The sequence below is a fragment of the Coloeus monedula genome (assembly GCF_965178545.1).
Source record: "Coloeus monedula genome assembly, chromosome: 18".
In the NCBI taxonomy this organism is placed as follows: Eukaryota; Metazoa; Chordata; class Aves; order Passeriformes; family Corvidae; genus Coloeus; species Coloeus monedula.
In genome coordinates, this window is record NC_138798.1 from 13,207,086 (window position 1) to 13,224,334 (window position 17,249).

The 17,249-nt window shown below is 54.5% G+C and overlaps 1 protein-coding gene across 5 annotated transcripts in view; it reads right to left on the reverse strand.

Moving 5' to 3' along the window:
* The window catches only part of OSBP2 (oxysterol binding protein 2), a 96,316-nt gene that overhangs the window by 30,532 nt on the left and 48,535 nt on the right, over positions 1 to 17,249 (reverse strand). The window lies entirely within an intron of this gene.

The following is a 17,249-nucleotide window of genomic DNA, read 5'->3' on the forward strand; positions in this document are numbered from 1 at the left end:
GTGATCGGTCCCAAGAGATGGCAGCACCCAAAGCAAATACAAAGAGAGAGAAGCAGGTCCTGGGCAGGGGCTGTGCCCCATCATTATGCTCGAAAGTTCAGCCAAGGGTTTTGCAGGTGCTCCCAAAACCCTCTGAGGCAGCGGAGCAGGGAGCTGTTCCTTTATCTCCCCTCCATCAGTCACCTATTTCTGGGTTTCAGAGAGATGGGCACCAGCAAAACCTGCCTGCAGCTTCTCTGCCAGGTCTGGGGGAGTTGGGGGAGTGAGAACATTCTCCACACAATCCAGGCACGGAGCTCAGGGATGGCTCTGGTGTAACGGGGGAGCAGCACATTCCCTCTCAGGGCTGCGAGGAAAGAAGGAAACCCGTGATTCCCTGGCAGGTGGGTGTTTGGCTGCTATTCCTGGCTCATTGATAGGAGCTCTGGAAATGCTGTGGGTACTGAGAGATCAGGCACTGCTCAGATTGAATCCACAGTAAGGAAACCAGAGGAAGAGCAACCCTTCGATTACCAGGATCCAAAGGCAAGGATCTGGATAAATGTGACAGGATCATCAACCCGGAGTGGGAGCAGGAGCAGAGCACAGCTCGGTGTCACACCAGGACTCGTGGTGAACCTACCCAGAACGGATGTGATGGGACAGGGGGCACAGCTCAGGGACAGGGCTGATGCTCCACAGCAGCACCAACCTCACTGCCCAGGGACAACGGGACAAAATCCGAGGGAAATGCGGCACAGAGCAAACCCCAAAGAGGCTCATGAAGCACCAGAGCAGCATCTCCCAGCATCACCATTTGGTCCCTCTGCAACCCAGCCCGGAGCATGCACAGCTCAGAGTTCTGACAAACACGAGGAGCAGCTGTTGGAGCCAGGAGAGGAAGCAGCCACCAAGGACAAAGGACAGTCAGAGCAGCTGGGGGAGCCAGCTGAGAGCTCCCCAAGGAAGGTGAGCTGCCAGCTGAGGTGTTGGGAGCAGGGCAGCTCCCACGGACAGGCTGGGGAGCTGCTGAGCCTGGACAGGGGACAGCACCAAGGGAGTGTCCAGAGCAGCTGGTAGGGAAAGCAGAATGGGATTCCAAGGGCTCCATCCCAGGAGGGTGCACAGAGGCACCACAGCGATGGCACGGGCTCACATCACAGCCCAACTCCAAAAGACCTGGCAAGAAAATCAAAGCCACTTTTCTACCAGTACAGAAAATGACCAAAACCTCCTCAAAGTCCACGTTGTGATACAAAAGTTTCAAGTGTTCCCACAGTGCCTTCCATGCTGGGCACGCAAAGGGTCTCCAGCAGTGTGGGCACATTCCCTGGGCTTTGGATATTGTCCTGAGGCGGTGCTTCCAAGGACAGAGCATTCCACACCCGGGACACTCGCTGGGAGAGGGACACCGGGCTGCTCTTTCCAGGGCAGTCTCTGGCTTCCTTCACCATCTCTCTCTCCAGGTGAGAATCTGTGCTCCTCCCACCAGCATTCCAGCAGCCTCTCCAGGCTGTGCCAGCTGCCTGCACTCCAGAAGGCAGGAGTGCCTTCTCCACAGCTCTGGGATCTGATCACTAACGAGGACTTTAATAGCCAATTTATAATAAAGTCCCATGTTTTATAAAGCTCCCAGGAGCAGAAGCCAACCCCGCTGTCATTGCCAACAGGAGCCTGAACATGGCAAAACCCACGGGACAATCCTAATGTCCCAATTTTCTGTTTGCAGACATCAAAAATAATTCACTAAGACAATTTCATCAGCTTACAAGTGGTGCAAAAATTGTGCCAAGCAAGAGGAAGCCTCCCTCTGCCCATCCCCAGGCAACATTTAACCCCCAATCCCCTCCCTCTCATTTTTCCCCCCTCCTGCCTTACACAAAATCCTGCCCCAAAGTCCTGGTTCCCATGGGCTTTCAGTGCTCTGGGATTTCCAGAGCAAAGCCTGGATCACCTTGCCCAGATGCAATCCTGGATCACGGCCTGGGGATTTTTCACACAATCACAGAATGTCCTGAGCTGGGAGGGACCCACAAAGATCACCCAGACACCCCAACATTCCCACCCCATCCCTGGCAGCGCTGTCCAAACGCTCCTGGAGCTCTGGCAGCCCTGGGGCCGTGCCCATTCCCTGGGGAGCCTGGGCAGTGCCAACACAGGGATGGCAGAGCACGAAGAGGGACGGGCTCTGCACTTTGCCAGGACATTATTTCCTGCCCATTGATTGAGGCTGTGGGAACAATCCCTGCCCGAGTGCTCAGCTTGAGGCAGGAACACAGCGTGGCCCAGTTTTTTATCGCTGTGCAGAATTATATAAACACCTCAAAGCCCAGGAAAAGGGGGAAGGAACCTGGGTCAGCCCAGGGATGCTGCTCATTCCAGCTGAGTCGGCTGAGCTGAGCATCCCTCAGCAGCTCCTGCTGTCCCAAAGCTGCTGCTGTGGGATGTTGGAATGCTGGTGGGGTGGGCAGCAGGATCCCACCTTCCTCCTCCTGCCTGGGCAACTGGAATCATAGAATCATGGAATGGCTTGGGTTGGAAGAGGCATTAAAGCTCATCTCAATCCATCCTCTTGCCATGGGCAGGGACACCTTCCACTAGAGCAGGAACCAATTAATAATATATTTTATATATATATAATTAATTATATAATACTAGATCTATATAAAAATATCTCAAGCAACGTAACTTGCTGCAATTGCCTCAAATCAAAGCCTGGGAAGAAGGAAATCCAATGTCACAGCTACAGTCAAATAAATCAGAGTTGGTTAAAGCAGAAGTGATCACACAGAGCACCCAAACCTCCTCACTGCCATCCATCCCCCAAGGTGGAGCACTGACACCAGCTCTGAAGGTGCTTCCATCTTTCTCCTGGGAGCTCCAGGGAAAGCTGACCAAATCCCAAACCCACAGAAACAGGAATCCTTCTGTTTCCTCCAGCAAGCAGCAGCCACTCAGATCTGCACCAGCTTTGGAGCAGCAGCCCCAGATCCGAGCAGAGGAGCCCTGGTCCCACCAGGCCATCCCCACCAGCTCTGCAGATGCTTTTGCTGCCACCAGGACAAACTGCCACGGGAATGCTGTGACACAGCACAGGACAGGGGGTCTGGGGTCTGGCATCCCCTCGTTCCCCCATCAGGGCTGGTCTCAGGGAAGCTGCTTTGAATCACAGGATCATTTAGGCTGGAAAAGACCTCCAAGGCCATCGAGTCCAACCCCTGACCGACCTTTGCACATGACACACCAATTCCTGCAGGTACAGCTGAAGATTATCATCAAGGACTGCAGCAGAGAGCAGCAGAAATATTTCTCCTATTGCTGAGGATGAAGGATTCACTCATCCAGAAAGGTGGAAGAGCAGCAAGCCTCTGCCTGGAGGTCTTTGCTTGGAGCCCACCCAAACACCACAGGTCTGGGGATCCTGCCCTTATTCCAGCTTTTGGATCAGCTCAGACAGGGAGAAAAATGATTTGGCTTTGCTGAGGCTGGGAAAACACCCTGAAGGTCAGGAAATACCCACAGAGAGAGAGTCTATCCAGGGCTCCTCATTTGAGGATGGACCACGGGGGATTTGCAGAAGCCAAAGTGCAACGGGACCGTCAAGGTCACAGCACTGGGTTAGGAACTGAATGGAGGTTCCTAATTGCACTCACTCCAGGTCACAGAACGTCTTGGAAGCTGCAAAAACACAGATTCCTAAATGCTTGGGAGGATTTAGGAGAGGGAAGAGGGGGAGAGGGGAAACACAACTCAGACAGGGGGATGGTGAGGGACACCCAGCAGAACCCAACTGAAACATTTTCCAGCACAGCCCAGAAGGAGTTTTAGTGATGGCTCTGAAGGGGGTTCCAAACATGCAGGGAATGAGAAGGAACCAGAACAAGGAAAGTGAGGACTGGCTGAGGGGGAGGATACTCAGGGGCTGGAGCGTGTCCAGGGAAGGGAACGGAGCTGGGAAGGGGCTGGAGCCCCAGGAGCGGCTGAGGGAGCTGGGAAAGGGGCTCAGCCTGGAGCAAAGGAGGCTCAGGGGGGACCTTGTGGCTCTGCACAAGTCCCTGACAGGAGGGGGCAGCCGGGGGGGTCGGGCTCTGCTCGCAGGGAACAGGGACAGGAGGAGAGGGAACGGCCTCAGGCTGGGCTGGGGAGGGGCAGGTCGGATGTTGGGAACATTTCTTCATGGGCAGGGCTGTCCAGCCCTGGCACAGCTGCCCAGGGCAGTGGTGGAATCCCCATCCCTGGGGGATTTAACAGCCACGTGGATGTGGCACTTGGGGACAGGGTCAGTGGTGGCCCTGGCAGTGCTGGGGAATGGTTGGACTCGATGACCTCAGCTTAATGATTCTGGGATTCTATTCCAATGCTCTGTGCTCCTTGTCTCCAGATGCTGCCCTCGCTCCTTTCCCCCAGTTTGGTCTCCTTTTGGACCCTCAGCTCCCAGCAGCTCCTAAATCCCATTAAAGCTCAAACCAACATTCCCCAGCAGGGCAGGCCCAAAGTGGATCGGGACCATGTCTGGGACCAGCAAACAGCCTGGAAGCCCTGCAGGAGCCCGGAAGGCCTCCCTGCTCCTCCACACAGGGGATATCCTCCAAGGACACGAAGAGTGCTTTAATCCATGGTTTCCAGCCCCCAGCACACCCTGTCCCTGCAGAGGGAAGGGCTCAGTGATAGATCCCCTCTTTCCATGCAGGATGACAGCGGCTCCCACCCAGCCCTCATCCCTCCTGGTGCTCCAGCTCTGCCATCTGCTCCCAGGGAATTAAGATCCTAAAGCAGCAAACCCTCAGGGGGTGGCAGGGGGGCTCCCAGTCCCGTGCTGGGATGCAGGTGGCCCTGGATGCCCTGGGGAAGCAGCACATCCCTGGCTCAGGGGCTTCACCCCAGCTCACCCCAGCTCCTCCTCGGCACAAGCCGTGCTCGGAATGAAAGACAGACATTCAGTAGGAATTCCTGTCACTCGTCCCCAGGGAACAAAAGCTCCTCAAGAAAACAAACATGAAAGGCTGGCAGGAAAAATTTGACAACAAATTGCCAGGTTCCTCCAGCTCCTGTGCCATGGATGAGGCAGCCCAGCCTCCACAGCATCCTCCTAAGGCTTCCTGCATTCCCAGGGTGCTCTGGAGATTTCCCTGTGCTCACCAGTGGCACAGAGGGACTATCCATGATTTGAATTCATCCCCCTCTCTATCCTGCAACCAAGCTTTGCCCTGGCCCTGTGCAGGGCTTGGTGCCAACATCTCTGGGACCCTGGGTGGATTTGGGCTGAGCAGAGCATGAGCAGCCATTGCCACCCAACTCCAAACTCATCCCTCTTCCCTGTGCCACGACACAAGAGTGGCAGAGCAGGGCCGGCCCCAGGCACTGCAATAACCCACATAACACTCTCCTCCTCCTCCTCCTCCTTTCCCTCCTCCTTCCCCCCTCGCTCCGGGAAGGCTCCACAAATGCAGCTGCTGCTTCCCGCTCTCCTCACGATGCACTCGGGGAACATCTGCAAGCACGGGCTCAAATCCCAGAGACACAAACCACAGCAGCTTCTCATAAATGCCCTCTCCAGGAACATTCCAGGCTCATATTTTACACCTCTGACCCCAAACCCAAGTCCTCCCTAAGCGCTCCCCAAGCCAAGCCCCTCGTGCTCTGTTTGGGCTCGGGACCGGCTCCGGGATCCAGGCTGGGTTTGGTTTGCAGGGCAGGGGCACGCAGTGTTGCTATAGGAACAGGCAGCCTCACCGTAAGCTGGGCAGATTATTTTTGGAGCTGTGATGCAATTTAATCTATGGAAAATGGATCGGCAGCCATCGGCCATAAGCCTCCTCAGACTTGCTCCTCAGCCCCAGAGAACACAAACCTCAGTGCCTGGAGCAGCGTCCCGCTGCAGCCACGCAGGCAGAGCTCCCTTTCCACCCCCTTTTTCCATCCTGAAATCCTCCTTCAGAGAAATGTTTCCCATTGCCTGCAATTTCCCCGGAGCTGGTGGGAAAGCTGCTGGCTGGAGGGACAACAGAGGAGCGTCCCCACATTGGGGACATGCCCAGGCTTTGCACTGCAGTCCATGGGAATCCCAGGGACCTGGATCCCACGGGAGGCGCTGCCACGCTGAGCTCCCACCCCAAAACCATCAGGGAGCAATCCCAGGGAGCTGCTGCTCATGGCTGGGCTGTTTCAGTGCTGCCTCTGGATGAGCAGAGCTGGGAAGAGCCTTTTCATGGACAAACCAGGAGGAGGCAAAGGGATTGAAAGGTTCAGCATTAGACCTTTTATTCCAAAATTCCCAAACTGCATCCAGGGTCTCTGGCCCAAAGCACCACAGCTCCCCAGCCCCACACCGTGGCTGGGGCAGGCAGTTCATCCCGAATTATCTTCCTCTCCAAGTCCAGCACAGCTCTCCTCATCCTCCATCCCTCACCTTCCTCCTCCTCCCTGTGAGTGGAAAACTTTCCCTTCCCAAGTATCCTCATTTTCAGCAACAGTCCTCATCCTTCCTACATCACCTTGAATCTCTCCCCAGTCCTCCTGCAAGCCTGAGCTGCTTTCCTACCAGTCCATCAGAGCCTCTGGAGCCTCCCAAAGGCAGGGCAGGTCCTGTGCTGGAAATTAAACCCAGCTTTCTGCTGGAGGCAGCTGGAATGAGCTCATGGGGGGTTGGAATTGCAGATCAATACTGCAGGAGTGAAGTCGAGCCAGAGCAGAGATCCCTGAGTGCTGTCCACAGGGAAAGCTCTGACGGGACAGAAGGAATGTGGATGACTTTCATTCAAGCAGCATTCCTGGGGTCCCCCAAAGCCACCAGAGATTGCAGCAGTGACAATGCGTCTCTCAGCAGCTGATTTCCCTACTGGCAGCAGGACCTGCACATCTGCCAGGGGGAGCTGAGCTTGGAAGCATCCGAGTCCCCAGCTGGGTGTTCCCAATCCATGGAACAAGCTGCCTTCAGGTGCCCCGGTGGTCCAACCACCAGCACAGCATGGATTGAGCCTCCATTCCCAGTTCCACCGCTCGTACACTTTCTCCTGCCTTTTCCCACACTTGTCTGGGAGTTTTTGGATTTAAAAGTATGAAAAACATCCCACAGATTGGGAACAAGCCTTTTTTCCTCCCACAGACAGAGTGCAAGATGTCCATGAGGATCAGCCAGCAGCAAATCCTGCAGCCATCCCAGCCCAAACTCCAAGCTCTTTCTCCTCACAGTAAATGCACAGAAATCAATCCCACCTCCTTTCCAGATTCCCTGTTTATCCCAACACCAAGCAAGGGTATGATTCAGAATCCCCAGCCCTTCCTGTGAGGAATTATCCGGATCTCTGGGATACAGAGCTCACCCATCATTCCTGAAGCAGAGTAATTTCCACCCTGGCTCTGGCAGACACAACTGCTTTCATCACTTTTAATCGCTATGAATATTAAATGGAGCAGGGATCTATATTTAATAGCCTGGCCCGGCTGCCAGGGAGATGGATGAGGTTTATAGCAGCTGCAGATGCAGGAACAGGCGGAATTTTGGTGGTTAGAAAGAATTACACTGAGAATTAATCATCGAAATAGTAGGGAAAATAATCATTCATAAATCATTCCAAATCCGGGTGATCGCTCAGCAATTACCACCGACCTGGCAGGGCTGTTGCCTCTCCCTGCTAATGCAAAGGGAAAGCTGCTCAGGCAAATGGAAGCCTAAAAATAGGGAAAATTGGCTGCTCATGACAAGCTGGGACATTTCCTGAAGTCACATTCAGTGGGAGCAGGTGGGGGCCGCCCACCTGGTGATGGGGCTCCACAGAGCAAACCCAGAGCTCAAAGGCCACCGCTCCTAGGGGGGTTCACCTGGAGAGGAGAAGGCTCCAGGGAGACCTCAGAGCCCCTTCCAGTGCCCAGAGGGGTTCCAGGAGAGCTGGAGAGGGACTGGGGACAAGGCATGGAGGGACAGGACACAGGGAATGGCTTCCCAGTGCCAGAGGGCAGCGATGGATGGGATATTGGGAAGGAATTGTTCCCTGGGAGGGTGGGGAGGGGCTGGGGTGGAATTCCCAGAGCAGCTGGGGCTGCCCCTGGATCTCTGGCAGTGCCCAAGGCCAGGCTGGACATTGGGGCTTGGAGCAGCCTGGGACAGTGGAAGGTGTCCCTGCCCATGGCAGGGGTGGGATGGGATGAGCTTTAAGGTCCCTTCCCACCCAAACCATTCCATGATTCTATGAAAATAAGCAGGATACAAAACTGGGCAGTGGGAAAGCCCAAAGCATCTCCATTCCCATCACTGCAGCATTCCCAGCCCGGCTATTGAAGGTTTTATTGCTGAGATTACAGAATGATGCTGCTCCTGGTCAATAATCCTGAGCAGCAAAGACTGCACTCACTCTGGACTGCACTCATACACTTCCTGGCACAAACGGGATGTTCCCAACACCCAAACACCTGAACAACCTCAAAAAGCTGAAATTCAGGCTACAGAGTCACAGACTGAGTTTAAAACACACCAAAAGGCAGGGTTTAAACTCCAAATAGGATGGACGCACTGGAGAAACGGAGATGAAATGCAGAATGTGATCAATCCAAGATTCCTCACGGCATCAGAGGAGAGACCCAACCCAACAGGCAGCCCTGGGAGCCACTGGTCATGGCTGCTTCTAAATCCATGCAAATTCCAAAGGAACTTTTAAAAGTGAGCCAAAAGAGCAGATGAATTCAGGGTTATAGGAACAGAGAAGGCAAATTTGAGACATGAGGTATCTTCCAGTAAATCCCTGGTTTGGGATCCTGCACTTCCAGGATGTGCACCAGGAAAGGATACCCCTGATGGCACCGGGGCTGGGAAACACATCCCAGAGGGACAGAATGACTGGAAGGACAGGGTTGGGCAGAAGTGGGAGGAAGTCAACTGCAGACATTCTGACAGTCCCCAAGGAACAACTCGAGATACTCAGGAAACAAAGCTGGAAAATGGAGCAGCCACGGAGGGGCAGCTGCGGCACACGGAGCCCTGCGGGGTGGAGAGCAGTGTCCCTGTGTCCCTCAGTGCAGGACAGACCTGGAGGGGCTGGAGCGTGTCCAGGGAAGGGAACGGAGCTGGGAAGGGGCTGGAGCCCCAGGAGCGGCTGAGGGAGCTGGGAAAGGGGCTCAGCCTGGAGCAAAGGAGGCTCAGGGGGGACCTTGTGGCTCTGCACAAGTCCCTGACAGGAGGGGGCAGCCGGGGGGGGTCGGGCTCTGCTGGCAGGGAACAGGGACAGGAGGAGAGGGAACGGCCTCAGGCTGGGCTGGGGAGGTTCAGGTTGGATATTGGGAACATTTCTTCATGGGCAGGGCTGTCCAGCCCTGGCACAGCTGCCCAGGGCAGTGCTGGAGTCCCCATCCCTGGGGGGATTTAACAGCCCCGTGGATGTGGCACTTGGGGACAGGGTCAGTGGTGGCCCTGGCAGTGCTGGGGAATGGTTGGACTCGATGTTCTCAGGGGGCTTTTCCAACCTAAAAACCATTCTGTGATTCTACAAATACCTATATACATATTTATATATATATATATATATGTATGTGGGCTGTAACACAGGCAGGCATCAGCACTGCTTCCACAAGTCTTTCCAGTGGATTTCTTCCCAATCTTTCCAAAGCTCTTCTCAGGAGGAGCCAAGAGAGCTTTGCAAGATGCCACTTTGCTGGCTTTTGGAGGAGGTGCAGGCTTGGTGGTTGTTTTTTTGCTCTGCCTTTTGACTACAATACTCTGATCCCTATTTCCAACAGGATAAGAAGTTGGGAAGCCCTATGGAGAAGCATGGATCCAGCACTGAAACCTCCTGAACAGGAATCTCAGAGACTGAGGCGCAGAGCTGGCAGGGAACGCAGGAGGAGATGAAACAAACCCAGCTGATGCTTTTGTGGGAGCGCTGGAGAGTCACAGATCGTCCTGCTGGACACGGCCAAATGTCCCTCCTGTCCCCTTGTGAATGGCAATGAGCAAAAACACAGAGGGGAAGGTGTGATTACAGGGAAATAATGGCTCATTAGCAGATAATTGGGGGCTCAGCAGCACAGCTCATTGCCAGGAAAGAAAATTAGAAAAAAAAATTTAAAATAATGGCATGATAAAAATAGTAACTTCTTCATTCACCAGCTCGGAACAGCAACGACACACAAAGTGCTGAACTCCTGGAGCAGCTCGGGTGCAGAGCTGGGGCCAGGGACAGTGACTGCCTCTTGTCACACCTGGAAAATGCTTCCCTGCCAGGAATGCCTGTGGGAAAAGCCGGGACTGGCCCCACTGGCAGGAGGCAAGCACTCAGCCTCAGAGCCTGCAGCATCACCTTCAGCTCCTCATTTCCTCTGCAAGCCCAGAAGTGACCAGGGATCCCAGTGGCTCCTGCCAGTGCCCAAAGGGGCTCCAGCAGAGCTGGAGAGGGACTGGGGACAAGGCATGGAGGGACAGGACACAGGGAATGGCTTCCCACTGCCAGAGGGCAGGGCTGGATGGGATATTGGGAAGGAATTGTTCCCTGGGAGGGTGGGCAGGCCCTGGCACAGGGTGCCCAGAGCAGCTGTGGCTGCCCCTGGATCCCTGGCAGTGTCCAAAGCCAGGCTGGACATTGGGGCTGGGAGCAGCCTGGGACAGTGGAAGGTGTCCCTGCCCATGGCAGGGGTGGCACTGGATGGGCTTTAAGGTCTCTTCCCACCCAGGCCATTCCATGACTCTGGGAGCTCTGGTGACCTTGCAGGAGGCCCCATCATGCCGAAATCCTGCACAGTCAGCCTGGATATCCAGTTACTCTCTCCAGCAGCCCCTCCCAAAGCATTTCTCATCCCTGCATAGATCCATATCAGCAGGACAGAGGCACAGACCTCCTGTCCCTTTCTGAGCCTCTGAAAGATCCACACCCAGCTGAACACCTCCCATTTGCCCTTGACCAAACCAGCCCTGCTCTCATTTCTCTGTACCCTCCGAATTCACAGCCCACACCTGATCCAAGACATCCCAGCAGGGAGCCCTTGCCCCACCTGCAGCTCCAGGAATATCTCCAAGTGAGTATTTAGCCCATGGACACAAGTGGCATCATAAATGATTCAGTCACTCGCTCCTGTCCAAAGCACGTGAGGAACTGTACAAAACTTGTTAATTCATGGTTTCTGTTGGTTTAGTCACTGAACCCTTCAGTATCCAGTGATTCCTACGGATTTGCATCACTCCCCCACACTGCAATGGAGCAGCTGCCACAGTCTGCTGGCACCACAAGCTTGGGGACAAGAAGTCCCTGTGTCCCGGAAGGGATGACAGGCAGGAGCAGGACACTGGGCCAGGCACAAGCAGCTTCCTTAGCCAGGAACAACCCCAGGAAAGGGCAGAAACAACTAAAATTCAAATATTTTGCAGCAAATGAGTTTTTTTCAGAGCAGAAACTCCCAGAAGGGAGCGCTGTCACAGCTGGGGGGTGACACCCTGCTCTTCCACAGACAACAGCAAACCCTGGCACGCTGCTACCGAAACCATCGCAGGTCTTGGATGTCTCCTCCTGCATCACTGAACATCCATTTTTTATGGTGCTTAAACATTTTCCAGCCCCAGGTCCATCTCCAATGTCACCAGGGCGAGGAGGGGAGCTCACAGATGGGCTGGCCTCTCCTCCTGACATCCCTCAGGAAAGGAGACTTGGGAAGCGGATGGCCTTGGAGAGCTCCCAGGAGCTGCCATCCCTGAGGAGAATGTCATCCTTGGTGTATCCAGGACCACTCCCAGGGGTTCACCACACTGAATGTGGCCCAGGATTGTTTTATTTTATGGTTTTTACCAAGAGCTTCTTCTTTTTCTGGAAGTCTCCCATCAGCAGGGAACACACATCCTGCCCCAGGCTTCCTCACGCCCACGAAAGCAGTGGGAGATGTGCAAAGGACACTCCTCCATTGCTGTCAGCTCTCCCTGCTCACTAACCCCGTTAACAAGAAGGAGATGACAAGGGCCCTCACTGCAGGGAAGGGGAGCAGAGGCAGAGGGAGGCAGGGAAGGGACAGGGCTGTGATGACCCTGGCCCTGTCACACCCACGGCTGTGCAGGATCACACGGGAACAGCAAAACCCAGCAGCACCAGGACAAGAGCAGTGATGGTGTGCTGGGATGGGCAGCCCATCCCAAACCGCTGCTGTGCCACCCAGAGCAGCTCAGAGAGGGCACCTGAGCCCCTCTTCTCCCAAATCCAGCAGCTAACGTGTCCCTTGCCTCGGGATCAGGGCTCAGCACATCCCTCCAGGCCCCAAGCTCAGCTCATCCCAGGCTTTGGAGAAGCATCCAGGCTGAGCCACAGTGTGGACACGGAGATGGAGACACGTCCTGATGGGCACTGAAACCCTCCTGAGCTGCCAGGGCTCAGCTTACCCAGGGTAAGAGGACCCGGGGTGTCGGTTATCCACCATCCTCTGATTCCCCAAGGTCAGGATGTGCCAAAGGCACCAGAGAGACGTGTAGGACCTTGGAGTCTCCCAGCCCCCCACGCTCAGGGAGGACAGAAGCAGGGCAGCAGCAGCCCCAAAAAAGGCATCCAGCTTACACCTGCTTTCCCTCTGGATTGAAATCCTGCTCCCTCAGTACCCACAGGCAGCAAAAGCCTCCAAGCCCAGCAAGTCCAACCAGTGCCCGATTCCCATCTTGTCACCAGCCCAGAGCACTGAGTGCCATGTCCTGTCACTCCCGGGATGTGACTCCAGCACTGCCCTGGGCAGCCCCTTCCAATGCCTGCTCACCCTTTCCATGAAGGAATTTTCCCAATATCCGACCTGCCCCTCCCCAGCCCAGCCTGAGGCCGTTCCCTCTCCTCCTGTCCCTGTTCCCTTCGAGCAGAGCCCGACCCCCCCGGCTGCCCCCTCCTGTCAGGGACTTGTGCAGAGCCACAAGGTCCCCCCTGAGCCTCCTTTGCTCCAGGCTGAGCCCCTTTCCCAGCTCCCTCAGCCGCTCCTGGGGCTCCAGCCCCTTCCCAGCTCCGTTCCCTTCCCTGGACACGCTCCAGCCCCTCCAGGTCTCTCTTGTCAGGAGGGTCCCAGAGCTGCCCCAGCACTGGAGGTGCCCCAGCAGTGCCAGCACAGGGGACGGGCCCTGCCCTGCTCCTGCTGCCCCCCCAGGGCTGCCACAGCCCAGGTGCCCTCGGCCTCTTGCCCACCTGGGCTCTGTCCAGCCCTGTCATCAGGGCTTTTCCCACCAGCAGCTTCCCAGCCCCTGCGCCCCCAGGTCACCTCCCCTGCAAGGACAGGTGATTTCATGGGTGCCACTCGGGGACAGAGCTGTCCCCACGGCCCAGGCACTGTCACATGTCCTAAGTCAGAGCACGCAGTCACTGTTCTGCTGCCTGTGCTGAGCCATGGACCATCCCCCACGGGCCCCATGCCTGGCACCCACCTCCTTTACAGCCAGGACAGCCCCAAGCCCCCTCCTGGGGCCGGCTCAGTTCCTGCTGTGGGAGCACACGTAAATCCAGGTTTGATCCCTGCAGGAAGCACCAGCACAGCAGCACTGCCTGCAGGGACAGCTGCTCCAGCAGCAGGACACAGAGCAGGGCAGGCTGAGGCTCTGCTCCCTGCACAGCTGGTCCTGTCAATGATTTAGTGCCAGAAGCTCCTCGGAACAACCAACCCATCCCTGGAATCGCTCAGCAGCTTGGCACAGAGAGGGAGAAGGGCACTGCATGCAGCACAGTCTCCCCAGGAAGTGCTGTGCTGGCTGTCAGCGCAGCCAGGTCAGGGGAGAGAGGAAAAAGAAAGAAAGAAATCCACTCCTACTGCACCCAGGGCCTCTATTCGCAGAGGCATTTGATGCAGCTGGGAGTTCATCTCCCTTCCAATTCTATAAGAGCGTTCCTGGTCTCTAATTACACTACCAGGCTGTCAAGATGGCCACTTCCTCCCTAATTACTGTGCTTTGTAATTAAGATACAGCTAATAAACTCCTGTTATTAGTGATTGCTGCTGATCAGCTCCGAGGTGCAAAGCAGCTCCTGCCTTGTGCCTGCACCAGGAGCTCCCAGGCAGTGCATCCACGTCACAGAATCCCAGGATTATTTGGGTTGGAAAAGCCCTTTAAGGTCACTGAGTCCAACCATTAACCTCCAACACAGCCAAGCCCAACCCTAAACCGTGTTCCTGAACCATGTCCGTGGCACCTGCACATCCTCGGGATGTATCCTCTGGATGCATCCTCTCCCAGCCAAGCCACATGTGCATGTGGGCAGGAATCCACCTTCACAGTTGCTAAAAATGAAAGGGAACAGGGCAGAGAGGGCATCATTTGGAACGCAAATGAACGTTTCCTGCCCTCAAGCACATGATCTGCTGCTTTGCTGAGTGTTCAGGGCTCCCTGCTGCGAAGGATGGGCTTGGCCAGCTCTGGGCACTGCGACATTCCCTGATGGCAGAGGGGGCCCCATCGCACACTTGCTGCCCTACGAGCTCATCCCAGCCAGAATCATGGAACAGAATCCTGGAATATCCTGAGCTGACCCACAGGGACCATCCAGCCCAGCTCCCGGCCCTGCCCAGACACCCCAACAACCCCAGCCTGGGCATCCCTGGCAGCGCTGCCCAAACGCTCCTGGAGCTCTGGCAGCCTCGGGGCCGTGCCCATTCCCTGGGGAGCCTGGGCAGTGCCCAGCAGCCTCTGGGGGAAGAACCTTTCCCTAAAATCCAGCCTGAATCCCCCCTGGTACAGCCCAGTGCACACAGACACCTCCACATCCACCTCCACCAGCCCTGGGGGTCAAGGGCAGCTGCGGGGGGAGCGTTTCCTTCCACTTCTGCTCTGGACATGCCAGCTCACGCTGAGCTCCCACTGGTTAAAATGCGAGGATTCCACAGCATGAAACAGCTCCAAACATCTCCACGGACATTCCAGCACTGCTATTTCACCTGGAAAAACCATCCACAGCAAAGGAAACCAGGCAGAGCCCCATGTCAATGCACCCTGTGTGACCCATGACTCAGACATGGAGCACCCAGTCTTTATTTTCAAAAAGGTGAATCCAACAGCCCTGATCAGAGATTTTTAGTGCTTTTCACAAATAAATCAGCAGCCACAACTGCTGAAGCCACAACAAAACACCTCCAACTCCCCAGCAGCTCCAGCCAGGCACAGCCCCAGTCCAAACTCCAGACTCTTAGCCCAGGAGCAGAACAGCCAGGATGGAGCTGATGGATTCAGAACCTCCTCCTGTCAAAACTCTCAGGAAAGAGCTCCCCACATCAAGAAATTTCTAAATAAATCTGGAAAAAGGCTGAACCAACACTTCTGCTTTGGGAACAGCTACAGCCTGTCCATCATCAACGCTCCAGCAGCCACATGTGCCTGGATCTCCTGGAAATTTAATCCAGATAACTCCCGAGCAGACTTTAAATGCTCATTTAGATGGTTCCTAGCTGGGCCATGTCTATAGGGAGAGAAATGCATTTTTCCATCTATTTTGTGGTCCCCTCTGTGTGCTGAAGCCATGGGTCAGGTGCAGCCCAGGATCTGACACTCCTTTGAGGACAATCATCCATGTCACCACCAAATATTAACGACAGATTGCATTTGGGCACGGTAAGAAACCCAGGCCCAGCACCAAACACACAGCATGGAGCTGGAGAGGCAAATTCCTGATGGAAATGCCCTCTGAAAGCAGGAACAGCACTGCTTCTACTGGGCAAGAGCTTTAAGATAGTCATAATTAACTAATGATAAGCTAATTATCTTTATCTGTTAGCTACCCACGCACCTTTCTGTGCACAGCAAGTGAGGTGTCTGCATTTCTGTCTCTAAAGACTTCAGCACCTCAGTCCTTCCTCCTCAATTTGCCTGATGTCCATGAACCCAAGATCCCATCAGCTCTGAATGAACTGGATCAGCCCCTTAACACACAAACACACAACAAAACATCTCCTTAAATCCAGCTTCACCTTTCTTTGTTACTGGCTAATCAAAAGGGCACTGGCACAAGCTGTGCCATGCCCACCTCTGGAAGTGTTCCAGGCCAGGCTGGACAGGACTTGGAGCACCCTGGGATAGCGGAAGGTGTCCCTGCCCAGGTGGCACTGCAGGAGCTTTAAGGTCTCTTCCAACCCAATCATTCAGGAATATTGACTCATTCAACCCAAAGATTCAATAATTAGTTTTATCTTGCAAGCACAAAAGGAACTCCTAAAGCCACCCAAAGCCTCCAGGCTGAGCTCTTTTGTTCCCAAGGAATCTCCTGCTGAGCAGAGCCAGGCCCAGCGTTTCCCTGGGCTGCTCATAAAAAGTCATCAGCATTTTAAACATACCTCAGACAGCTCCTCTGGAGGAGATTAAGTGGATTTAAGGACAAAATTTTGGTAGGAAAAAATAAATCCCAGCATGAGGATTTCCAAATGAAAAGCAAAGCCTCCTTGGGATGTATTTTCCCATCCAAAATACTGCACTTCCAATGGGGAATGTGCTTACCAGAGGGACACACTTTGCACATCACAGTTTTTGCAGTAAATCGCTTTTAAAAGCCAACATTTTCCCAGCTTTGGGGTTCAGTTTGCTGTTAAAACATGAAAAACATTTGTCTGTCATGTCCCAGGGCCAAACCCTCTGGGTATGTCAAATTTGTTCCACACGTGTGAAATGGATGTTCCCCCACCAGACAGGGAAAAATTTTTCATGTCACTGCAAAGCTTTCCCAAAATACCACCATAAAATGGGAAAAAGATGCTTTGGGGGCAGAGGAAGACCAGCCCAGCCATGGAAACACGCCAGTCTCACCTCAGACACCCTTGGAAACATCTCCCCAGGTTCTTCCCTGCAGTTCCCAAGCCCACTCCCCATTTCTCCAGTGCTCACCACTCACCTTCCCCTGAATTTTCACACAAGGCTGGTTTCAGCTTTTGATGAGAGTAATTCTGGTTTGGGGCATTTTGTTCTCCACTGAAGCCTTGTTATGTAAAGCTCTGTGCAGAACTCCTGGAACACGCATGTCCTTACGTCACCCAGCTGGAAAAACAGCTCGAGAAGGAAACCAGAGGGAAGGGGACAATCTGGATTTGATAAAAAAGATTGGGTTTTTTGGTCATCTGAAGCCAGCTGTAAATCCTCAATTGCTTGAATTTTGATTTGACCTATTTGCATTCCTCCCTTCCTCACCCTTTTCTGGGGGAAGGAAGTTGCATTTAGATAAAATAATTTATTGTGAAGTGATGCTTGAGAGCAGGGCTGGACCACAGGAGGGAGCAGAGTGACACAGGACTGTGGGATCGTGGAATGGGTTGGGTGGGAAAGGACCTTAAAGCTCATCCAGTGCCACCCCTGCCATGGGCAG